Below are 22,686 nucleotides of genomic sequence, written 5' to 3' on the forward strand. Positions count from 1 at the left end.
AGTATTAGATTTACATGAGCAGGAACTGGACAGGATCAGTGTTTTTCAACTTTGGGTCCCCAGGTACTACTGCACTTCCCATCATCCCCAGCCAGATTAACCAGTGGTAGAGGATAATGGCAGTTGTAGTCCAACAACCTATGGGGACCCACAGTTGAAGGACATTGGGCTAAATGACCTTCATGGCCCTTTCCAACTCTATGATTCTATCTCTAGGAGATATTAAAAGGCAACTGCCTTTGAATCACACTCTATTACATCTCCTTTCTATTAGTAACTAAAATCCCCCTTTTAACACTATTGCTGAGACTATGTTGTTCTATTAATCTTGCAGAGGTGAGATTGATTTCCTAATTCCTTTAATCTACAACATTGGCTTTCTCCCCAGGCAAGAGTGCTGTTTATCCTTCTTTTTCTAATTTAGGATTTTAAATAATGTCAAACAGCCATTTTTTCACCCAAAAAAGGGGGGGGGGTGAGAGCCTCAACAGTCAATGAACTTAAACTAGTAACAGAAACAAAATACAACTGGAATTCAATTGGCTCATTCTCCTTTTAGTGCTAATAAAAGTTAAGGATCTTTACAACCAGGAAAAAAGTTAATACATCAGCCAGCCCAGGTTTGCTGCTGTTAGGAAGGGAGCAGTTATTTTGGAAGACAGTGTCTGGAAGGAGACACTTAAGATCCATTACATCAGGGTATGTTTTCTGGAAAAGGAGAGAGTGCCACTTTCTTAGATCTTGGATTTCCCATTTCCAGCTGAAGTCTTAGATAGGGATGCCAGTTTTTGAACAGTCCCCTGTAGCTGTTCCTTTCACAGCAATTTAATTTGTAGCAATTAGCAAGTGATAACATTTAGCTCCCTGCCACGAAAAGCTTCACCCGCTGACGTGAGGCTATCAAACCTCAGTTAAAGGCGCTTGACCAGGCTAGTTTTATTCGAGCCAGCTGGCAACCCTAGTCATCGGAAGGAGAAGAGGGGCCATTTGCCATGGCAACCACAAGTCTAATACAGCAGAGTTGTATAATCACCCTCTGCTAAGGCAAGTCCATTTAAATACTGTGCTGCTGCAGTGGTTGCATGTGAGCTGTTTGCATGCCTCCAAATTAGGTTTTGAAATCCTTTTAATAAGAGAGAAATTAAGAAAGCACCTGAGCTGGTGTAGTTGAGTCTTGTGCCAGCCTCCTTTCACTCTTCCAAGCCATGCACTGGCACAAGGAAGTCCAGGAGAAGGAGGGAGCTGCAGCAAGTGCCCTCTTCTTCGGAACGCAGGGCATGGATAGCTAGAGGAGGCAGTGAACAAACCACTGGGGCTGGAAAGGGAAAGCTGGAGGGGCTGTCAGATTGAGAGGCAGAAATGATAGAGGGAGGACTGAGTAAAGCACTTAAACTGTTGCCGAAGAGGTGACTCTTCACTTATGACAGCTGGCTGTAGAATAAAGCTCTTATGATTTAGGTAAGGGAAACAGAAAGTCCCCGACCAGAAAGAGGTCTTCTGGTAAAGACATCAGTAAAGCTTGTAAGGCAACTGTATATAAGGTAACCTGACTTCAGGTGGCATTCTCTAAGCAGCCTGTGACATATTTTGATTATGTGTTTTGTAGTTTTATATTCTGATTTTATTCTTTATTATTATTATTATTATTATTGTTGTTGTTATTAAATTTTTAAAATATATTTTATTAGTATTTTCCATACCACAACAACACGAAAAATATCGAAAAATAACAATACACAAAACACAAAAACCAACATACAAAAACCAAAACAAAAAACCAAATCCATATCTTACAAGTTAATAATATAAACACTAAAAAGAAAAACAAACATTGACTTCCACCAATCCCACAGCACCTCCTTTACCTCTCATTGTGTCTTCCTGTTTTCCTTATCATCTCTATCCTAGCAACTAGATATAAATCCCTCTTCCTTATCCTTACACTTCACAAGGTTATTCCAGACTCAGCCAGATTTCTGTCCTCGAACCTTGGCTTTTAAGGTATTCATTCAGATACTCCCATTCCTTTTTCACTTCACTTTTTGGTTTTTGTCTTATTATATCTGTCAATTTGGCTAATTCTAAATATTTCGAAAGCTTGCATAACCACTTTCCCCTAGTGGGTAACTGATTCCCTTTCCAATACTTAGCCATCAGGATTTTATTCTTTGAACTGCCCTGAGACCTGAGGGTATAGGGTGGTATATAAATAATAATAATAATAATAATAATAATAATAATAATAATAATAATGTGATTGACGGTTGGGTAGCCCATGAAGCATACCCTGATAAGGTTCTGCCTGTGGAGCCAAAAACATTCCCCACTCCAGAGACAGAACATAGTTGCGAGTATTATAATTTGTAACATAAGAAGCGTGGAAGTGAGAGCTGGACCATAAAGAAGGCTGATCGCCGAAGAATTGATGCTTTTGAACTCTGGTGCTGGTGGAGACTCTTGAGAGTCCCATGGACTGCAAGAAGATCAAACCTATCCATTCTTAAGGAAATTAGCCCTGAGTGCTCACTGGAAGGACAGATCGTTAAGCTGAGGCTCCAGTACTTTGGCCACCTCATGAGAAGAGAAGACTCCTTGGAAAAGACCCTGATGCTGGGAAAGATGGAGGGCAAAAGGAGAAGGGGACGACAGAGGATGAGATGGTTGGACAGTGTTCTCGAAGCTACAAACATGAGTCTGACCAAACTGCGGGAGGCAGTGGAAGACAGAAGTGCCTGGCGTGCTTTGGTCCATGGGGTCACGAAGAGTCGGACACGACTAAACGACTAAACAACAACAACAACATAACAAGCCTGAACTTTTTGAAAAATCAGGGTGATTGTGAGAAAGCGGGTACAGCTATAGTATATAGAATGCAATCTAAAAATCTGCTTGATGTTGTTATCATTCAATTCTGCTTTATTCCCCATATTTTTGATGTTTCAGTATAATCTACTTTCTGCCTTCCACACAGCAGTATGCTAACAACCTGCTAATCTAAACTACACCATGCTAAAAAAGAAAAACCAAACAGGCTGTACGTACTGATGGCCAAAGCTTATTAGCCAGACTTTATAGGGCAACAACTGGTAAACTAACAATTGTCCAGCAGAGGAGCATCAGCTGAAGCAGCATGGCTCATGTCTCCTTAGGCTTCTCATGTCTCTGGAATGTTTCCCTTAAAACAAAAGCAGGTTCCTTTGCTTTGATTTAGTGAGCTAACCCTGCCTTCACAGACTAGGCATAATATTTTCATTATGTGATATTTCTGCATGTATTTTTATTTTATTTTTCAAAGTGGCATGCTCTGCCAAGTCTCCCATTTCTAGCTTTTCTACCCTTGTCTGTGTGTTTGCAATAAATAACCCTGTCACAGGAAAGAGAAAGGAAAACTATGGAGAATATACAACATAGGATTGCAGTAATTTCATTCTTTTTAGTTCCGTTTCGTTATCTGCTTTGGTTTCACTCAGGCTGGGGAAAGATAGACTATAAAATGAATGAAGTAATGTGAATTATGGCACTTTACCGATTTAACAGTGAAGCTGTGATACCTCTCCACTAGGCTGGCAGCACGTAATAACTCCTTATCCAGTTTAACAGTCCGTAAACACACCATACGTTTAAAGCCATAGCCTGTGAGATACCTGGGAACTGTAGCTTAACGGGGCTCAGAATTGCAGCTTTCTGGGGGATAAACTGTAATCCCCAGGGTTCCTTAAATGTATGATGTCTCTGAAGCCATACCGCTGCAGTCACCGGTAAGTAATCTGCATGTGGAAAAAACCATGCGTCCACATCCTCAGTGCTGCACAAATGGTTTATGGCAGTAGTGGCCAAACTTGGCCCACCAGCTGTTTTGGGACTACAACTCCCATCATCCCTAGCTAACAGGACCAGTGGTCAGGGATTATGGGAATTGTAGTCCCCAAAAAGCTGGCTGGCCATGTTTGGCCATCACTGGTTTAGGGGGTAATAATATAATTGTGCCACTTGATCCCTAGATTCATATCCCCCCTCTTTCTGCAGCACCTTCCTGCACACATAGCAGCAGGTCTAGAAGATCAATCCATTCATAGAAACCTATCACCACACACAAATTGCCTTTCCGGGTTTTAGAGCCAAATGTGCTTAATGTATGAATTGCAAGGCTGTGCAATTGCTTTGGATAAAATCCAAAACAAATCAGGGGCGTTCTGTAGTTGGTTTTTAATAAAACAGGAGGCAAGCCAAGGGGAGAAAGTAGAAACAAAGGGCTTGAAAACATGCATCTTAAACGCTGTCTCTTCCGTCCTCTACTCCCCAACCCCGCTTGCCTATGCTTTTTGTTGTTTAGTCATTTAGTCATGTCCGACTCTTCGTGACCCCATGGACTAGAGCACGCCAGGCACTCCTATCTTCCACTGCCTCCCGCAGTTTGGTCAAACTCATGCTGGTAGCTTCAAGAACACTGTCCAACCATCTCATCCTCTGTCGTCTCCTTCTCCTTGTGCCCTCAATCTTTCCCAACATGAGGGTCTTTTCCAGGGAGTCTTCTCTTCTCATGAGGTGGCCAAAGTATTGGAGCCTCAGCTTCATGATCTGTCCTTCCAGTGAGCACTCAGGGCTGATTTCCTTAAGAATGGATAGGCTTGATCTTCTTGCAGTCCATGGGACTTTCAAGAGTCTTCTCCAGCACCATAATTCAAAAGCATCAATTCTTCTGTGATCAGCCTTCTTTATGGTCCAGCTCTCACTTCCATACATCACTACTGGGAAAACCATAGCTTTAACAAGACCTTTGTCAGCAAGGTGATGTCTCTGCTTTTTAAGATGCTGTCTAGGTTTGTCATTGCTTTTCTTCCATTTCCTTCTAAGGAGGACGCCAGGAGGGAAAGAAGGATGGCTGAGAGCAAAGCTGATACTGTCATTGGAAGGACTGCCATATTGCCTGAACCCTGTGCATATTAGCCCACCGTTTTCAGGGCTCTTACCAAAGGGCACCACTGCATTCCCTTTTAGTTCCATGCAAATATTTAGCTCAAAAGACCAAAGGGTAGGGCAGCACAAACTTTTCAAAAATGAAATAACTTTAAAGGTGCCCAGAGAGTAGCAGATGGTTGAGTGGTGCTCACCTAACCTCTTGACCGCTGAGTCGCTGTTGCTTACTGGGAGGGGTGATGCGACAGGGAGGTTAGCAGGGTACAAACACATTGATGGGAGTGCTAGTTTGGTTCTATGGGTGTATTTGCAAGCAGACACTGGAAGGTCAGGTGAACACTGCTGCCCCACTATGCTATCTGCTAGTATGCTCTGCACAAAATTGTCTGAACTTATTTGACTCAAATTAGGCAGGCTCCATCCCATCGGAAGGGGATGTTAAAAAGGCAAAATACAAAACAAAATACAGTGGTACCTCGGGCTACAGACGCTTCAGGTTACAGACTCCGCTAACCCAGAAATAGGACCTCGGGTTAAGAACTTTGCTTCAAGATGAGAACAGAAATCGTGCTCCAGCAGAGCGGCAGCAGTGGGAGGCCCCATTAGCTAAAGTGGTCTTCAGGTTAAGAACAGTTTCAGATTAAGAACAGACCTCCGGAACAAATTAAGTACTTACGGTAACCCGAGGTACCACTGTATAGAGGGTTGTTGTGATTCTCCCATTTTAAATTAACGGGGAATGCAAACAAAGTCTTGTATATGAAATAAAACATCCCCATGAAGCAGACTTCCCAAACAAAGTAACACACGAACCACATGTATGTGTGTATGTACAGTATGTGTAGGTGGGGTTGTGTGTGTGTGTTAATTGCACTACCCTCATGGATTTGCCTCTTACAGAGAGAGATTCACAACAGCACACACTCTAACTGATTTTGCCTTAGTTCTTAGCACAGCCCGCCATGCACAGCTGTTTGTTGTGCTTATTATTTAGTTGTTTTGCTCTGTTTGTTCCTGGGTTGTTGAGCTTGGCATTTTTTTATTTTTTATTTTAGGCTGCTTATTCTAGGTTGTGATCAATTCCTTTGTCCTCCTTTGGCGGGATGATCTGTAATGCGTTTATTAATCTCTTGGCAACCTTCAGAAGCTGCTATCATCTTGTCTTGGGCTTTTTTCTCTTTGTACATGTGTTTAGAAGTTCCCTCCATTATAGTTCTTTATTCTCCATTCATCTTATCCTTAAGGCTATTTAACTTGTTTTTGAATTCACAGCTCTTCAATACATTTCAGATTTCCTTTGTTACAGGATGCAAACTGTATTCCCTGCTGTATCATCTCTAAGAGTTTTTTGACCTTTGAAGTTGCACTACAGAATAAGATTATCAGGTGTCTCCTGCTTAGGGATGCAGAGGTTTTATTCTATCCATATTGATGACATCCAGGTTGTCTGCTTCCCTACGTCCATTGAAACATCTGCTTCTTCCTTTGAATACTAATAGTCGTATTTAGTTCTAGCCCTACAGTGCAGGGGCTGGCATGTCTGCTAAGGATGGAAGTTGCCAGGATGCCAAGAGAATACTGGTTGAGATGATTTTGAATCCTCCTCCTCCTCCTTCTTTTTATGCTTTTTCTTTTGCAAATTCTGTGTGCGACTTGAAGCTGTTTAATGGCCAATTACAAATGTTTTGTTTATAAAGAATTTGTGGATGAGTGTCGAACACTGGCTTGTTTGCGTGATAAAAATAACATTGGGCTTCAAACTGTAGACAGAAGCTTGCTCTCCAAAATGAGTTCTAGAATATGTGGGTGTCTGTAATTTCCAGGTGTGGAAGATTCATGTGCTGACAATTATCATGTTGCTATTTATTTATTTATTTTCAAGTATGCAGGTGAGCACATTATGCAAATTATCTAAAATGTGTGCATCCGTTCTAAGGACAACTGCTCCCATGCACTGAAAGGAATCACACAGAGGGAATCCCTAAAGGCAAAATGACAAGTAGCAACATATGCAGGGGACCATCGAGGATAGTAATGGTAAATACACCATAAGTCAGTCCTTATCAGTTCATAAAATACAAAATATAAATCCAGGTGATCAATATCATCTGCTGATGAGATTATGGGTACATTCAGAAGTGGATATTGCAAGAATATTGCATTAGGTTTCCTGAATATAATACAAGCACTTATGTCCCATTTTCTAACATTCTTTTCATACCGCGCTGTGGTCTAAACCACTGAGCTTCTTGGGCTTGCTGATCAGGTCAATGGTTCGAATTCCCATGACAGAGTGAGCTCCCGTTGCTCTGTCCCAGCTCCTGCCAACCTAGCAGTTCAAAAACACACCAGTGCAAGTAGATAAATAAGTACCGCTACGGCAGGAAGGTAAACGGCGTTTCCATGCGTTCTGGTTTCCTTCATGGTGTTCCATTGCACCAGAAGTGGTTTAGTCATGCTGGCCACATGACCTGGAAAGTTGTCTGTGGGCAAACACCAGCTTCCTTGTCCTGAAAGCGAGATGAGCGCCGCAACCCCATAGTTGCCTTTGACTGGACTTAACTGTCCAGGGGTCCTTTAGCTTTTAAAATTATCTGTTGAAATATGAAAATGTGGCTTTTTGATAGACATGCCAGCATGTCACCCTATGTTCCATTCACACCAGTGGGTGTGGTATTGCACAACAATGAGTCTCACTGGACAATGTCATTACTCCCCCAGTTTTCCACATATGTGTGCTTCTGTTCCCCTATGGCTCACTCAAGAAAACTGCAGGAAAGAACTTTCTGATGGTGTGCCACCCCCCCACCCCACCCCACCCAATTTCATCACTTTACTCTTAGAATTTTCTGGGTTAATGGGGTTGCGAATGGATTATTTCTGGAACCAATTAACATGCAAATGAGCACGAAACGTCCACTGGATTGCCACAAGTGGCTTCAACACCATGTGAAAGCTCAAATAATAACAGAAAACAGTAGGGAACATTGAGGAAGCAGAATAAACTGCCATGTGAACGTAACCTATATCTCCATTGTAATCTTTTGTGATATGTTATACTATTTCATACTTTTGCCAAAGCACATTTCCCTTAGCTGGCCATTGCTGCCTTGAAAACATCCCTTACTCTCCTCTTTTCTTTTACCTATCAGACTTGTAGTTTAATTCCAAGGCACAAGATGCCTATTATTGGTTTCCACAAACCCAGTCATATTTCCCACCAACATTTCCCTCACTCCAATAATATCAAGAACAAGCAATAACATTGTTTACTTGTGTCTAATTGGAAACGCGGTAGACAAAATAATCATCTATGTATTCTAAGGCTTGTCTTTGTACTTTGTACTTTAATTTAGCTGCAGTGGGAATGCATTACAAAAAAGCCAGTAGTTTCTCTTCACAATTGCTATTATCATGGAGAAACACCCCTTGCTACCCTGATTGAGTCTTAACAATAATATAGCATGTGAAACATTCAGGCCAACTACAAGGTTATGTAAAGTGGCTAAGTGGCAGGCTTGGAGGGCATCGCAAGATGTAGCTATGATGCAACAATGACAGCAATGATGGCATCAAAGGATAAGGCTCTTTGTCATAACTGATTATATGCATGTATAAGGATGTTCCAAACCTGTTTTGAATAAGGGTGCACATCAGATAATGAATCCCTAACTGAAGTGGGCCTCTTTGGATAAATTTGGGACATGCCTAAGCCAAAGTGGGAACACTCCAAAGTACCTCAAATCAAAGGAGGGAGCTCTAAAGTGCTTTGAAAAGATTTCTCCCCAAGTTTGCAATCTAAGGAAAATACCATGATGGAGGGGTAAGAGGGAGCTCAATTCTGACTTATAGGTCTAGCTTAAAATCAGGGGGGAATATTTTATCAGGGCTGTGGAGATGGGATTTTGAAGTAATGTATCACCTTGTTCTTGTTTCATCTTCATCCTGTGCCAAATGTCTGCATATCCGCTCCTGTCAAATCAGCTTCACACTTAGTTTATGTGACTTTTGGTGCCAATTGAGCAGAACACAACACAGAAACTCTTTTTTTGCATTCATCATAACTCCCTAGTTCCTGTCCCTATCTTTCTGAAATATTGCAGTTTATTTTCTTAGGGACACCTCTACAATGCATGTCATTTTCATAATAAAATTGTTGCCCACAAACCTACAAGGGGAAACATACATCAATTTTAGTCTTTGCCCCATTCCAAATCAAACCTGCCTAGCACAAAAATCTCTACTTTAGCAGGTTTCTTAACCAGGGGTAACTCTTTCATGTATGTTTTTCTCATACAATGTGTACATAAAACAATAGGGGGTGTTAATGGAATCCCTTTGTAACCATCCCAAAACTTCAGACATTCAGAAAACCACTGAAGTGATCCTTCTAAAATTTGGCAGTACTCATCCTGTCAAAGGGGGCTAGGTTGCCTGCACATTTCATCCATTTCTGTTAGAAAAATACAACAGTTATGGATAGCTTCTTCTTCTTCTTCTTCTTCTTCTTCTTCTTCTTCTTCTTCTTCTGTCTGAAGCTTGAACTCAATAGCATTTGGGCCCTCTGGAACTTCCACCAGCCCTAGCAAGAATGGCCAATGACCATGGGTCATGGAAGCTGTAGTTCAGCAAGATCTGGAGGGCCAAATGTTCCCGACACCTGATCTATATCCAGAAATATGCAAGCAGTAAGCCTGGGAGTTACATTATATGGCCCGTAAGAGAGAGAGAGAGAGAGAGAGAGAGAGAGAGAGAGAGATATGTTAAAGTGGGGGGGGGAGCCACATCTGATGATTTCTGAAAAGGAATTAGGGGAGTGGTCTAAGATGAGATACAGCCTGCTGGTTATGTGGAGGACAAAAAAAGTTCCACTTTTCTTTCTTTCTTTCTTTCTTTCTTTCTTTCTTTCTTTCTTTCTTTCTTTCTTTCTTTTATAGAAAAGTTTCCATAAGAGAAACAGGATATAATGCAGCTGGGACAGAAAGAGAAATGGACTGAAAGTGCAAACAGACAAGATTAATCATAAATGTTCCATTGGCTTTTTGATATTAACAGCTGCCCTTGGCAAAGGTTTTCATTCAGCATCAACAGGACTGGCCTAGCCCCGATAACAGTAGTACCTGGCTCAAAATACTTGTGAAAAACTCCCAAGGTTGTTTTTCTTATCATACTATCTTCAGGGAGTTTTAGTTCCACTTCCATCAGCACCAAGCTCACTATCTCGTTCCCCTGTTTCAACCTTTGCCCAGAGCACAAATGTACCTTTAGAAGTAAATGGACCAAGATTTCTAAGTAAACTTTCAACCCAATTCTATACATGTTCATTTGGAATGAAGTCCTGCTGAGGTCCTCTGAAGTTACTCCCACGGTGTGGCTAGTATTGCAGGCTTAGAAATCGTTTCATGGATTAGGCTACCGGTGCAACATCCATCAGATTACATTCCCTCACATGAACACACAGCAGTAGAATTCTGTCCCTTCTGCTGTGCTGCAGATGCCCTTACATTTCTCAGATATGGGCCAAAATTTTGCATGACCAGGGCTCCGTGGGATTGGTGAAACTAAGGCCCCAACTGCACTCTGTATTTGAAGCAGAATCATACAACTTTGAACAATCATGGTTTCCCCCCAAATTGACTCTTAATGCATTGGAACTATATGTAATAAAATAATACTACAGTAGCAGCAAATAAAAAGCAAAATTATTCACCAGAGGCAGGGAACTATTTATGATTAAGTGCCTTCCTAAAGAGTGGGGATTTCAATACCATATTAAACATTTGAAAAGATGGAGCCTGATGGATCTCCTGGAGATGGATTCTAGTTGAGGGGGTCGTCTTGAAATCTCCCACCCTCATTCCTGCAGAACAGGAAATTGAAGGCCACATTTTGTCAAGTCCAATGGGGCTCAGATGGGAGTGTGCTTCTAGATGCATAGCCAGACCGCATATGAAAGCACACCTCCTCACTCTTGTTGGAACTTGGTGTTTTAAGTATCGCTTATATTCCATGAATGAAACACTGTAGTATTCACTACAGATATGCATATTTCAGCTCTTTTTGAACAGGGAGCCTATATAACTTACTTTTTTCACATTACTGACCTGGAAGACCAGTATAATGGACTAAATTCATTTTGAAATATAGTGCATTAAAAGAAAAAGAAAAACTTTCCCCTTTCCTATTCCCCATTACCCTCCTGAAAGAAAATGAGCAGTATGAGTAAAAATGTGCGCCAACTTCAAGAGCTAAGTATGCCAAGTTGAAGCCTAGAGCACATTTTTACAACTGATTTATAAGTCCCTGAACCCTGCCTGGAAAAAGGACTTTGTGGTCTGCAATAACCTCTCTTTTTCTCTTTCCCCCTCCTCTGTCTGAATCACTTTGTATCTGATTTAGGCACTTATAATTTCCAGCTTGGGATTTGGCATACAAATTTTGCACTGCTTTGAAACCTTCTTTTCTCCAATGCATATTTCATGACTTTCTTATTCTCTAAACCCCAAGCTCTCTTTGCACAAATTCCTGAAACCCAAACTCAGAACCTCTGCGGTATACTTATCAAACTGGAGATGGTGTCATTCTAAAAAAGCTGTCCCTGACTTTAATGAGTGATCTAACAAAGAAAGGAAAGAAAGAGAGAAAACTTCTGAACATTTTTTTAAAAAAGAAAGGAGGTGACACCAAAATGTAGGGATAGGATGATGTAAGGCTTTTGTACAAATGATTACTGCTGTGCAGTAGTAGAGCAACTTCCCTTTGCTTAACTGCTACAGTGGCATTTACCCTCCTACTGTACAGAAATCACAGAGTGGGTGGATTTTCTGCAATTGCAGCTGTTTCCCAGGTCCAAATGAGACAATTTTGGCATTCTAAATCCCTCACATGATGAGGGATGAGCACACTGGTTCTGCCTTCATGTAGCTAGACCCCACCTCCAGTTTTAATTGTGCAGGTTCCTCACATGGCGTAGAACTCTGGTTTTCCAGGGTGCAAAATTGTGCCGGGGGCCTAAACCAGGAGAGCAGATACCCTGCTTACGAAGCTATCCAGCTCACAGAGGGCAATGGGGATAGCAGCCCGAGGTTTGTGAGTTGCTGACTTCCGTCTTTCTCAAAAGACAATGGAGTGTGCCTCTGGGGGTGATGTCAAACTGCTAGAAAATCACAGTGCCCACTGTGGCTACAGAGACTAGTAACTCATAACTGCTGTCTCTCACATTGTTTTTGCTGTGTTAGCAGCACTGAAGTCACCTCTCCAAGGTGGTGTGTATGGAGGTCCTGGGCTGCCCAGACACCAAGACACCTCTCTTGGTCTCACTGATGTGGTCCAAAGGAAAGCAGAGCAATACATTTGACACCAGCTTGGCCACATGAGTTGCTGGAAGGAGGCAGACTTAATGGGTTAGTGGAATGGACTGAAGTAGAAGTACAAACAGCACTGTAAATTCAGGATTGTTTTGCCCACCCAACGAATGCTGTGACATGGAATCTTTGGGCCCATCAGAACAAGTCAGAGACTATGGAAGTTATAGTCCAGCAACATTTGAAGACCCACATTTTATCCACCCCTGGACTAAAGCTTACCAAACTGCAGCAGCGTCAATGCTGCTGTGGCCTTCATTTGGCCATCCAGATGTTGTTGGACTAAAGCTACCACAGTCTGCAACCATAGGCTATGCTGTCTTAGGGTGGTGGGAGTTGGGAGTCCGAAACAGCTGGAGGGCAACAGGTTCACTATCCCCTCATAAGAGTTACATGAAGGCACATCTCTTCATGCATTAGAAGCAAGTGATTGACCAATAAAACCAGAATAAGACCAAAAGGATGAAGAAGAAGTTAATTTAAAATAGTTCAAAAACTGCAATGGGCTTGGGAGGAAAGAGGAATGCGCTACTTAGCAACAGGTATGCGGAAAACTAGCAACAACATATGCAGACATCTAATGTTGCATCTCCTTTTTAGGGAGATCTGTTGCTGGGTAAATCAAAATTGGTTTGATTGAGGACCATGCTGAGACACAAAGGATTGTGTGGGCATTATAGGCAAAAGCAACTCCATATTTCTGGAAAGCTAGCTGTACATTTCAGCAATGCATTTGAGAGGTCTTGTGCAACTTGTCAGTTCAATTCGGTGGAAGGGATCTGTGCTTTCTTCACAAGGTGTTCAAATCACTGGAAGCGGGCAGAAGGATTTATTCTCTAACCTTAGGAAGAAGTGAGGGAGGTTTGAGATGGATTGTCTCCCCACCCTCTGGCCAACATGCCCTGTGAAGAGGAAGAAATGTGTGAGGCAGGCCAGCCAGGCAGATGTCCCACCAGGGCCTGATCTAGTCAGCTTGTTCCCTTCTCTCTCCCACTGCCCAATTTTGCACGGTATATCATTTGTTTTAATACTTTAAAACTGTGAACTGCCTTGGCAGTAAGGCAGTATAGAAACACAATGGTTGATGAGGAGGAGGAGGAGGCAGGGAGCTGCAGTTGAACTTTGTGGATTTCATTAAAGCTCTCCCCCACCCCATAATTTGAACACTGCTTGGGAAAGTTGTCCTGGAGTTGGAAGCAAAATACATTCTCTACAGCTTTATTTTGACACACTTTTTCAAATCATTATGTAGAGCAGTAGTTGAATTCAGGTGAACTGGAAACACAGTTTCCACATGCTTTGAGATACAAATGAAAACAGACCCTCTCTGGTAGATCCTTCCCCCCTCTTTTTCCTTTCCTTTTGCAGTTTCACAAAATTACCACATAGCTTTGCAGCCTTCTCACCCCCGACCCCGGAACATCAAATGAGTAAGTGGACTTGGGAAATTGCCTTGCATCAGAGTCAAGAGAGTTACAGTCCTCTCTCTGTTCTCCTATACTAGTTGATGACTTCTGTTGTATGAGAATGGAAAGCCGGGAGTCGAGGCTCAGAGAACAAAACTGCGGTGGACAATGACACTCTGGCCTCTGCGCTCAATGTGGCACAGCAATTTCAACATCTTTTCCATCTCCCTGCTTCCAAAAGTCAAGAAAATCAGTTTCCCTTCCACAGCTAACAGCCCTCTAATAGCATCTCCCTGCACCATGTAGATAATAAGCTATATACAATTGCCACATTTCCTGCTCACTTATTGTTTCAATCAAGTAGCACAGGTTTAAGGTAAAATGTGTTGTGCTGATGCTACAGTGGCCTATTTGTTCTCTAGCCTCCGAAGGATGCATAACAATTCTGAAAGTTGGGGAGAAGTGTACTGTTCTATTTTTATTTATTTAAAACATTTCTGTGCCATCCTCTATCAGATCAGATTCTAGGGAAGTATACAGCAGAGAAGAGAACAAATTGTTTAAAAACCTAATCTCTGGATTACCGTATTTTTTGCTCTATAAGACTCACCTTTTCCCTCCTAAAAAGTAAGGGGAAATGTGTGTGTGTGTGTTATGGAGCGAATGCAGGCTGCACAGCTATCCCAGAAGCCAGAACAGCAAGAGGGATTGCTGCTTTCAACTTTTTTCTGATATGAACATCCTACCACACCCTCCAACTTTTCTTCAATGAAAAAAGGGACATCGTAAGGTAAAGTGAGACGTTCTGAAATGAAATCAGAAACCGGGATTGTTTCTGTCAATCTGGGATTGTCACTGGAAAATAGGGAATCTTGGAGGGTATGCAATAAAAGACAGCAGATGCAACTGATTCAGGAATGATACAGGTTAAAACACTGAGCCAATATTTAAAAGGCCTAGGGGTCAACACAGGGTGCCACCACGATGCCGTAGTGAACTGAGCAGAATGGAAGGCAAGAGGCAGCCAGGGTTGTGTGTGTGCAATTTTGGCCTCTCACAGAGCGCTGCTGAAATTTGAAAGACCAAAGTCTGCCCCTGCTGTTGGCCTACTATGAAAGGACAACCATGACTGACACAAAGATTTATGGGGAGGTTGCTGTGTGCTCAGGAGTAGCCTCACCAGTGAATAGCCAGGTTCCTATCATGGACCATGCTCCATGTCACATCTTAGTGGCAAAATGTGGTAGCTTTTTTAAGAAGTGTGAATGCTTTCTCAAACTCAGATCTCCTAGATCCACATCTGCTCTTCTGTCAGCTGGACTGAATGTCTATGATTCTGGTGTGGACATGCCTGCTGCACTTAATTTTAGAATAAATGGCTTCTAAAATCCATCTCATTGGAATGCAGTAAAAACTTTCTCCCCTTGATGAAGGTTTTAATGTTGGTATGCATGGGATACATTAAATATAAAAACATTCCATTTTTAAACATCAAGTTTGAGGACATTTTTATTTGGCTTTCTGATGTTACTGCTTTATTCTTCCTGCCCCACTTCCCAATATTTTGGGAGCCAAAAACAGGTAGTTAGTGGCTGACTTTGCACGTATGCGTGCCATGTCTATTGGTGAGAGGTCTGTTGGTGAGAAGTTGTGACTTTTGGATTTCTTCCAGAGTTGCACCACAGGGAGGAAGAGAGTGTTGGGGGTATTGGTCATTCATTTTTAGAAAACTGTCTTCGTGAGTTTCTGCAAGTAAGATGAAACTCTGGCTGTGAAGCTGAATTGTTTACACAGGTTTACAAAAATAAGACAGTGAAGTCATGGACACGCACAGTGCGTTATATGAGTGTGACTAAGAGAGAGTTTAGGTTTTGATCTGCTGAGAGGATGCAAGCAGATCTGCCGCTGTGGGGATCCACAGCATTCTCTGTAAATAGCAAATGACAAAGTAATCTGCCTAGAACAATCGTGTGTTGCTCATCAATCAAGACTCAGGGCCGATTTCCTCATGCTTCACTGTGGACTGTATTTCAACTCTGCTTAATGCCTGGTCGGAAGTGTGCTGGATAAATCTGTTTATAGCAACTTTCATGCCATTAACAGCCACAGAGAAGCTCATAAAAAGTGTCCTATAAACTAGGAACATTTGTTGTTGTTGTTTAGTCGTGTCCGACTCTTCGTGACCCCATGGACCAGAGCACGCCAGGCATTCCTGTCCTCAATCTTTCCCAACATCGGAGTCTTCTCTTCTCGTGAGGTGGCCAAAGTATTGGAGCCTCAGCTTCAGGATCTGTCCTTCCAGTGAGCACTCAGGGCTGATTTCCTTCAGAATGGATAGGTTTGATCTTCTTGCAGTCCATGGGACTCTCAAGAGTCTCCTCCAGCACCATAATTCAAAAGCATCAATTCTTCAGCGATCAGCCTTCTTTATGGTCCAGCTCTCATTTCCATACATCTGAAGTGAGAGCTGGAAGTGAGAACTAGGAACATACCTGAACTAAAAATGCAGATGGGACTGGGAAATGCCTGTGATGTCAGGGTTTACCAAGGTTGTGAGGTGAACATTGGACTTCATTGGTTCTGGGTTGGATCATGAAGTTAAGGCCTCCTTCCATTTGTAGAACAACCTGAAACCCAGTGAAGGCTCATGCTGGTGGAGAGGTGGCAATATGATTTTGACAAATTCCACCTGCACTCCCCCACATCTAGGGAGTTCACATTTAGTTCACATTTAAAAGTGACTGTTCCTTATTTGCACTTTCCAAAGCAACATGCAAAGTGAAACTCACCCACCCTTTGAAATTCACAGTCATCTGAATTTTGCAATGCAGTTCTCCGGCCGTGTAATTAAAATTCTTATATTTGTGAAAATGACAAAAAATGCATAGAGTAGGGGGAATTGTTTTGCCAAAATGTGTGTAATCAGAAATTCACTGGTTATTTTTCAGGAGCATATTAAAAATACCGTATTTTTCGCCCCATAGGACGCACCGGCCCATAGAACGCATCATGGTTTTTTTGGGGGGAAATAAAGGGGGGGAAATTATTTTCCCCCCCAGGCACTTGTGGGGCTGGCAGTGGGGGGAAGCGCTCTTCTCCCCGCAACCCGCCTTCAGATCAGGTCCGGGGACAGCGGGGAGAAGCGCTGCGCCTCCCAGCTGTCCCCAGAACTTGCGGGGCAGGCAGCGGGGAGAAGCGCTCTTCTTCCTGCCGCCCGCCTTCAGATCAGGTCCGGGGACAGTGGGGAGACGCGCTGCGCCTCCCCACTGTCCTGGGAGCTTGCAGTGCTGGCGGCGGGGTCTCCCCGCTGTCAGCCTCCAAACCACTTCAGGAGACAGCGGGATGGCGGCGTTCCGCCTCCCTCTGTCCCCCGACCTTGTGGGGCTGGTGCTGGGGCACTCCTGAAGTATGGAGAGCGAGAGGGGTCGGTGCGCACCGACCCCTCTCGCTCTCCAGGCTTCAGCGAAAGCCTGCATTCACCCCATAGGACGCACACACATTTCCCCTTCATTTTTGGAGGGGGAAAAGTGCGTCCTATAGGGTGAAAAATATGGTAAATAAATCACAATTTGATGTGGAAACGTGGAGAGCGGAACGTAAGAGTGGAAAAATGAAAAGCTGAGAGAACCCCAAATTGACAAATTTGCCTATCACTATCCATGTCATATTCCTTGGAAAAGACCCTGATGTTGGGAAAGATTGAGGGCACAAGGAGAAGGGGATGACAGAAGACAAGATGGTTGGACAGTGTTCTCGAAGTTACGAACATGAGTTTGACCAAGCTGTGGGAAGCAGTGGAAGACAGGCATGTCTGGCATGTCTGGTCCATGGGGTCATGAAGAGTTGGACATGACTAAATGACTAAACAACAATCCATGTCATCCTTTCAGGCTGTTCTTGCCGAAACCTAAGATGATATGGCAAAGTTAACATCCCCTTTTCCTCTTGTGGGAGCATCCTGTGAGCAGAGTTCTTCTCACGGGAAATCTGGATCCAAACCTGTATGTGTGTGTAGCAGAAAATCTCCAGGAACTCCCTGGCCAAACCCTAGGTAGCACTCTTAAGTTTGCAAAGCTCAGAAAGGTAGCATTTGAAACCTCTGCTACCATCTCAAGACAACCTTCTAAATCTACAGGTGATTGAAAAGCACTTGCCCTGAAATTGCCAAGGTAAAATATGGCTTGCTATATTCTGGTAAGTGACGGCGTAGGAGAATGAGGCTGCTATAGAAACAAGAGGAATCTTATGTTCCAATAGTGTGACAATGGCTGAAGGTCAGGCGCAGACATTTGATGAAAAAGAGCCTGACAGGTAAGTTTCCTTTTAAGTATTAATGACAGAAAAGAGAAGTGGAAAGGATAGCTCACTGCAGATACCTTGCTGGCTAATCACTAAAGTCATTCAGAAGATGACTGGGAGGTAGGGCACATTCCTCAACCATCACGACTGCATATGCATGCAAACTCCCTGTTTTAGAAGATATACACCGTTGAGACTGACTGATAATAGAATATATGACTGCTGAACTGCATGTGTAAAAAGAAAAAGAAAAAGCACAGAGAAGCTCAAAGAATACAGAAGTAGACTAGGCTTCCTTTCCTGCCCTGTTGAAAAAGGCTATTTCTACTGTGTGTGGTCTTGTCAGTGCAGCCTTTGAGTCCTAAGTACTCTTAGAATAAAGCACAACTTGTCCTGGCCGTGCATAAGAATGAATTGCTCTTTGCCACTATGACATTCCAGACATCTGAGTTTACAATAATAAATATCTGCTAAGGCGGTTAGTCAATCCAACATTGTGAGGGAAGATGTCTTTGGACTGGTTAGGAGAGCTGTGTGTCAGTGGCTTCTCAGGAATTCTCTGATTTGTGGGCAGAGAAATTGTGGGAAGGGGGCACTAATTTGCCCAGGGGGAGGAAAAAAACCTCCAAATCTCCATTTCATGGTAGTGGGACTCATTAGTAGTAGTAGCTGTTTCTTCTTTCCTCTTTATTCTTCTATTCTCTTTTCTCTGCAGCTACATAAGGCAGCGATAGCGACTTTTTTTGGCAACCTCGCAACCATTTTGCACACTCTGCAATGTTCCAGACACAACATTGTCCCAGGATGGCCCTGTGTAAATAATAATAATAATAATAATAATAATAATAATAATAATAATATGGCAGATGACGCTAAAAATGGTGAAGAATATTTTGAGAGAATTTTGCAAAGTATGCTTCTTTTTCTAGTGCAGGGTTGAGGAAAAAGAAAAATCTTTGGATTTTCCACCACCACTAAAAGAAAGGTCTTCTGGGAAATTTTGACTCAAATCTAGCATTTATTTATAAATTATGTAAAATCTAGACACTGAAATATGCCTCTGTTTCTTGTATTGTTGTTTTTTTTGGGAAGGGGAATGGCCACACGAAAATTCACGCAGTTTACCAATATATCCATTTTTGCCTTGTATATGCATTTTTGTAAGAATCCACGTTTGAACATTAATTTCACCAATGTATGGATTTTAGGCATGCTTTTCCATTATATACATACATTTGTACAGATTCTTTGGATACAGAACTGTATCACAAAATTCAAGGAAGTCCAAGTTCTAATGGTGTTGTGTTATGGGAGCACATATGGGCCTGCAAAGTGAAAAATTGGTAGATTCACCATAAAATGCAAATCAAATAAATTTCTCCCCTACTTGAAAGTAAGTCCTCACTCAATTTAGTAGGAGTAACAGAGCAATCATAAACATGTCTACTCAGAAGAAAGTTCTGTTGAAGTTAATGGGACTTACTTCCAGGTAAATGAGGGTAGAAATGCAGCCTTAGCATATTGGCTTCTTTGGAAATAACCCCCATTGAATTCCATGGAGCTTACAACTGAGTGAAATAAAGTGAATTGCACTGTTATTAACAGAATGCTGTATAGGACTGCAGCCTTCACCTTCCAAGATATAGTCTTTAACTAGTGCCCCCCTCAGTCTTTGTGAGGTGGTCTTTGAGCTGCCAGATGAATATATTTTATTTCCTGCATATTTTAACATTTTTGTACTATATAGTGTTTAATAATTTCTGGATTTTCCACAGTGTTTCAGCAATGAGTATGAGACTTGTGGCTGCCGCTGCGATTTCTCTGCTGTTCTTATGATACTTTTTGTTGTAGTTAATTATATGTTTTCAATTTTATTGTTAATAATGTTTGCTGGGAATTCTAGTTGTTGAAGGATATACATTTATTAAACAAATCAGTAAATAAATAACAGTGCAGTAGCTAATGTAATGTGATTTCATGGTAGCAACTGAATTAGGCTAAGGTTCTCTTGAACAAGATGGGGAAAAAAAATTCCTAGATTACCTTGACCAGGGTTAAACATTGCCTATTTCTTCTTCTTGAGTGCTCACTGGAAGGACAGATCGTGAAACTGAGGCTCCAATACTTTGCCAGAAGAAATATCAACAACCTCAGATATGCAGATGACACAATCTTGATGGCAGAAAGTGAGGAGGAATTAAAGAACCTTTTAATGAGGGTGAAAGAAGAGAGCGCAAAATATGGTCTGAAGCTCAACATCAAAAAAACGAAGATCATGGCCACTGGGCCCATCACCTCCTGGCAAATAGAAGGGGAAGAAATGGAGGCAGTGAGAGATTTTACTTTCTTGGGCTCCATGATCACTGCAGATGGTGACAGCAGTCACGAAATTAAAAGACGCCTGTTCCTTGGGAGAAAGGTGATGGCAAACCTAGACAGCGTCTTAAAAAGCAGAGACATCACCTTGCCAACAAAGGTCCGTATAGTAAAAGCCATGGTTTCCCCAGTAGTGATGTATGGAAGTGAGAGCTGGACCATAAAGAAGGCTGATCGCTGAAGAATTGATGCTTTTGAATTATGGTGCTGGAGGAGACTCTTGAGAGTCCCATGGACCGCAAGAAGATCAAACGTATCCATTCTTAAGGAAATCAGCCCTGAGTGCTCACTGGAAGGACAGATCGTGAAGCTGAGGCTCCAATACTTTGGCTGCCTCATGAGAAGAGAAGACTCACTGGAAAAGACCCTGATGTTGGGAAAGATGGAGGGCACAAGGAGAAGGGGACGACAGAGAATGAGATGGTTGGATGGTGTTCTTGAAGCTACCAGCATGAGTTTGATCAAACTGTGGGAGGCAGTGGAGGACAGAAGTGCCTGGCGTGCTCTGGTCCATGGGGTCACGAAGAGTCGAACACGACTAAACGACTAAACAACAACAATTTCTTCTTCTTCTCCTCCTCCTCCTCCTCCTCCTCCTCCTCCTCCTCCTTCTTCTTCTGGCTGTTAGAACTCATATTCTTATGCTGCCCACCTAACCACAATGTTTCTTCCTGACAGAAATCAAAGAAATGTGCCTGACATTTGTCATGTGAAGGAGACAGTGGTTCTTCTCTCTGATGAGATGGAGAAGGTGTCAAGGTGACTCCTGGCTGCCCAGGGCACGGCAGGCAAATCTGCTTAGCTTCAACATCCATCTCCATGCCCCCCTAACAGGTATTTAGTATAAGGTAAGTGACTGAAGGGTGTGGGAGTCCATAGGCAAGCAAATGGAAAGAAGAAGCCCCATGGACAGGCATTTGCATGGCAGGCTCAAATAAATCCACCCTGACAGTGGAAATGCCTAGAGAATGTTTCAGCAGAGATATGCTAGCGGAGAGGCAGTGAGACCCAGAGGTTGCTTTTAAATCACAGCTCAGCGGCGGACAAAGTGTTGATCTGTGTGACTCAACTTTGCTCAGGTTGCATGGTAAATTCTAGCTGTGCGGTGAAGGAGTTGTCAGGCTACCACAGTCAAATATAATTTCATTGTGTAGTGAGGGCGGTGGCAGCAGGGGATCACATCCTTTCACAGTTTGCTAAAAAAATGGAAGTGTTCCCATAATGCACTTAGTTTAGGTCAGGCGTGCCCAAACCTTTTTCAAGCAGGGCCAGATTTGATGAAGTGAACACTTGTGAGGGCCAACCAAAGTTGTTAAGCTTTTTTAGGGATTTAACCCCAAAGTTTTGGGGGGTTTTTTTTGCAATCTTACCCCAAAGTTTCTGAACATTTTTTAGGATTTTACCCCAGGACACATACTGCCATGGGGGCCGGATTAAATCAACCAGTGTTATTTTATTGGGCCTAGGACCCTCGTACCTACAGGACCCTAAAGGTAAAGGTAAAGGGACCCCTGACCATTAGGTCCAGTCGTGACCGACTCTGGGGTTGCAGCACTCATCTAGCTTTATTGGCCAAGGGAGCCAGCGTACAGCTTCTGGGTCATGTGGCCAGCATGACTAAGCCACTTCTGGCGAACCAGAGCAGCGCACGGAAATGCCATTTACCTTCCCGCCAGAGCAGTACCTATTTATCTACTTGCACTTTGACGTGCTTTCGAACTGCTAGGTTGGCAGGAGCAGGGACCAAGCAATGGGAGCTCACCCCATTGCGGGGATTCGAACTGCCGACCTTCTGATCAGCAAGTCCTAGGCTCTGTGCTTTAACCCACAGCTCCACCCGCTTCCACAGGACCCTAAGGAAGTGTTAATTAGCCTCAACCAGAGCCAGGGCCTTTTCAACACTGGCTCCGACCTGGTGAAACGCTCTGTCTCATGAGACCAGGGCCCTGCAGGATCTGATTTCTTTCCGCAGGGCCTGTAAGACAGAGTTGTTCTGCCTGGCCTTTAGCTTGGAATCAGTTTGATTCCCTCCCCCTCTTTCTTTTTTCCTTTCTCCTCCTGTGATGAGGCTGCATTTTAACGTTTTAATGTTGTATTTTAATCTTGTTTTTTAAGTTGTATTTCAATCAACTTGTTTTTATTATTGGTTGTTAGCTGCCCTGAGCCCAGCCTTGGCTGGGGAGGGTGGGGTATAAATAAAATGTATTATTATTATTATTATTATTATTATTATTATTATTATTATTATTATTAAATATTTAAAATTGAGACTGGAGATTACACACACGGCTGGTTCACTGTTTAAAGCTTTTAAAGTGGAGCTC

This window comes from Podarcis vaucheri, assembly GCF_965113315.1.
Source record: "Podarcis vaucheri genome assembly, chromosome: 3".
Taxonomy (NCBI): Eukaryota; Metazoa; Chordata; class Lepidosauria; order Squamata; family Lacertidae; genus Podarcis; species Podarcis vaucheri.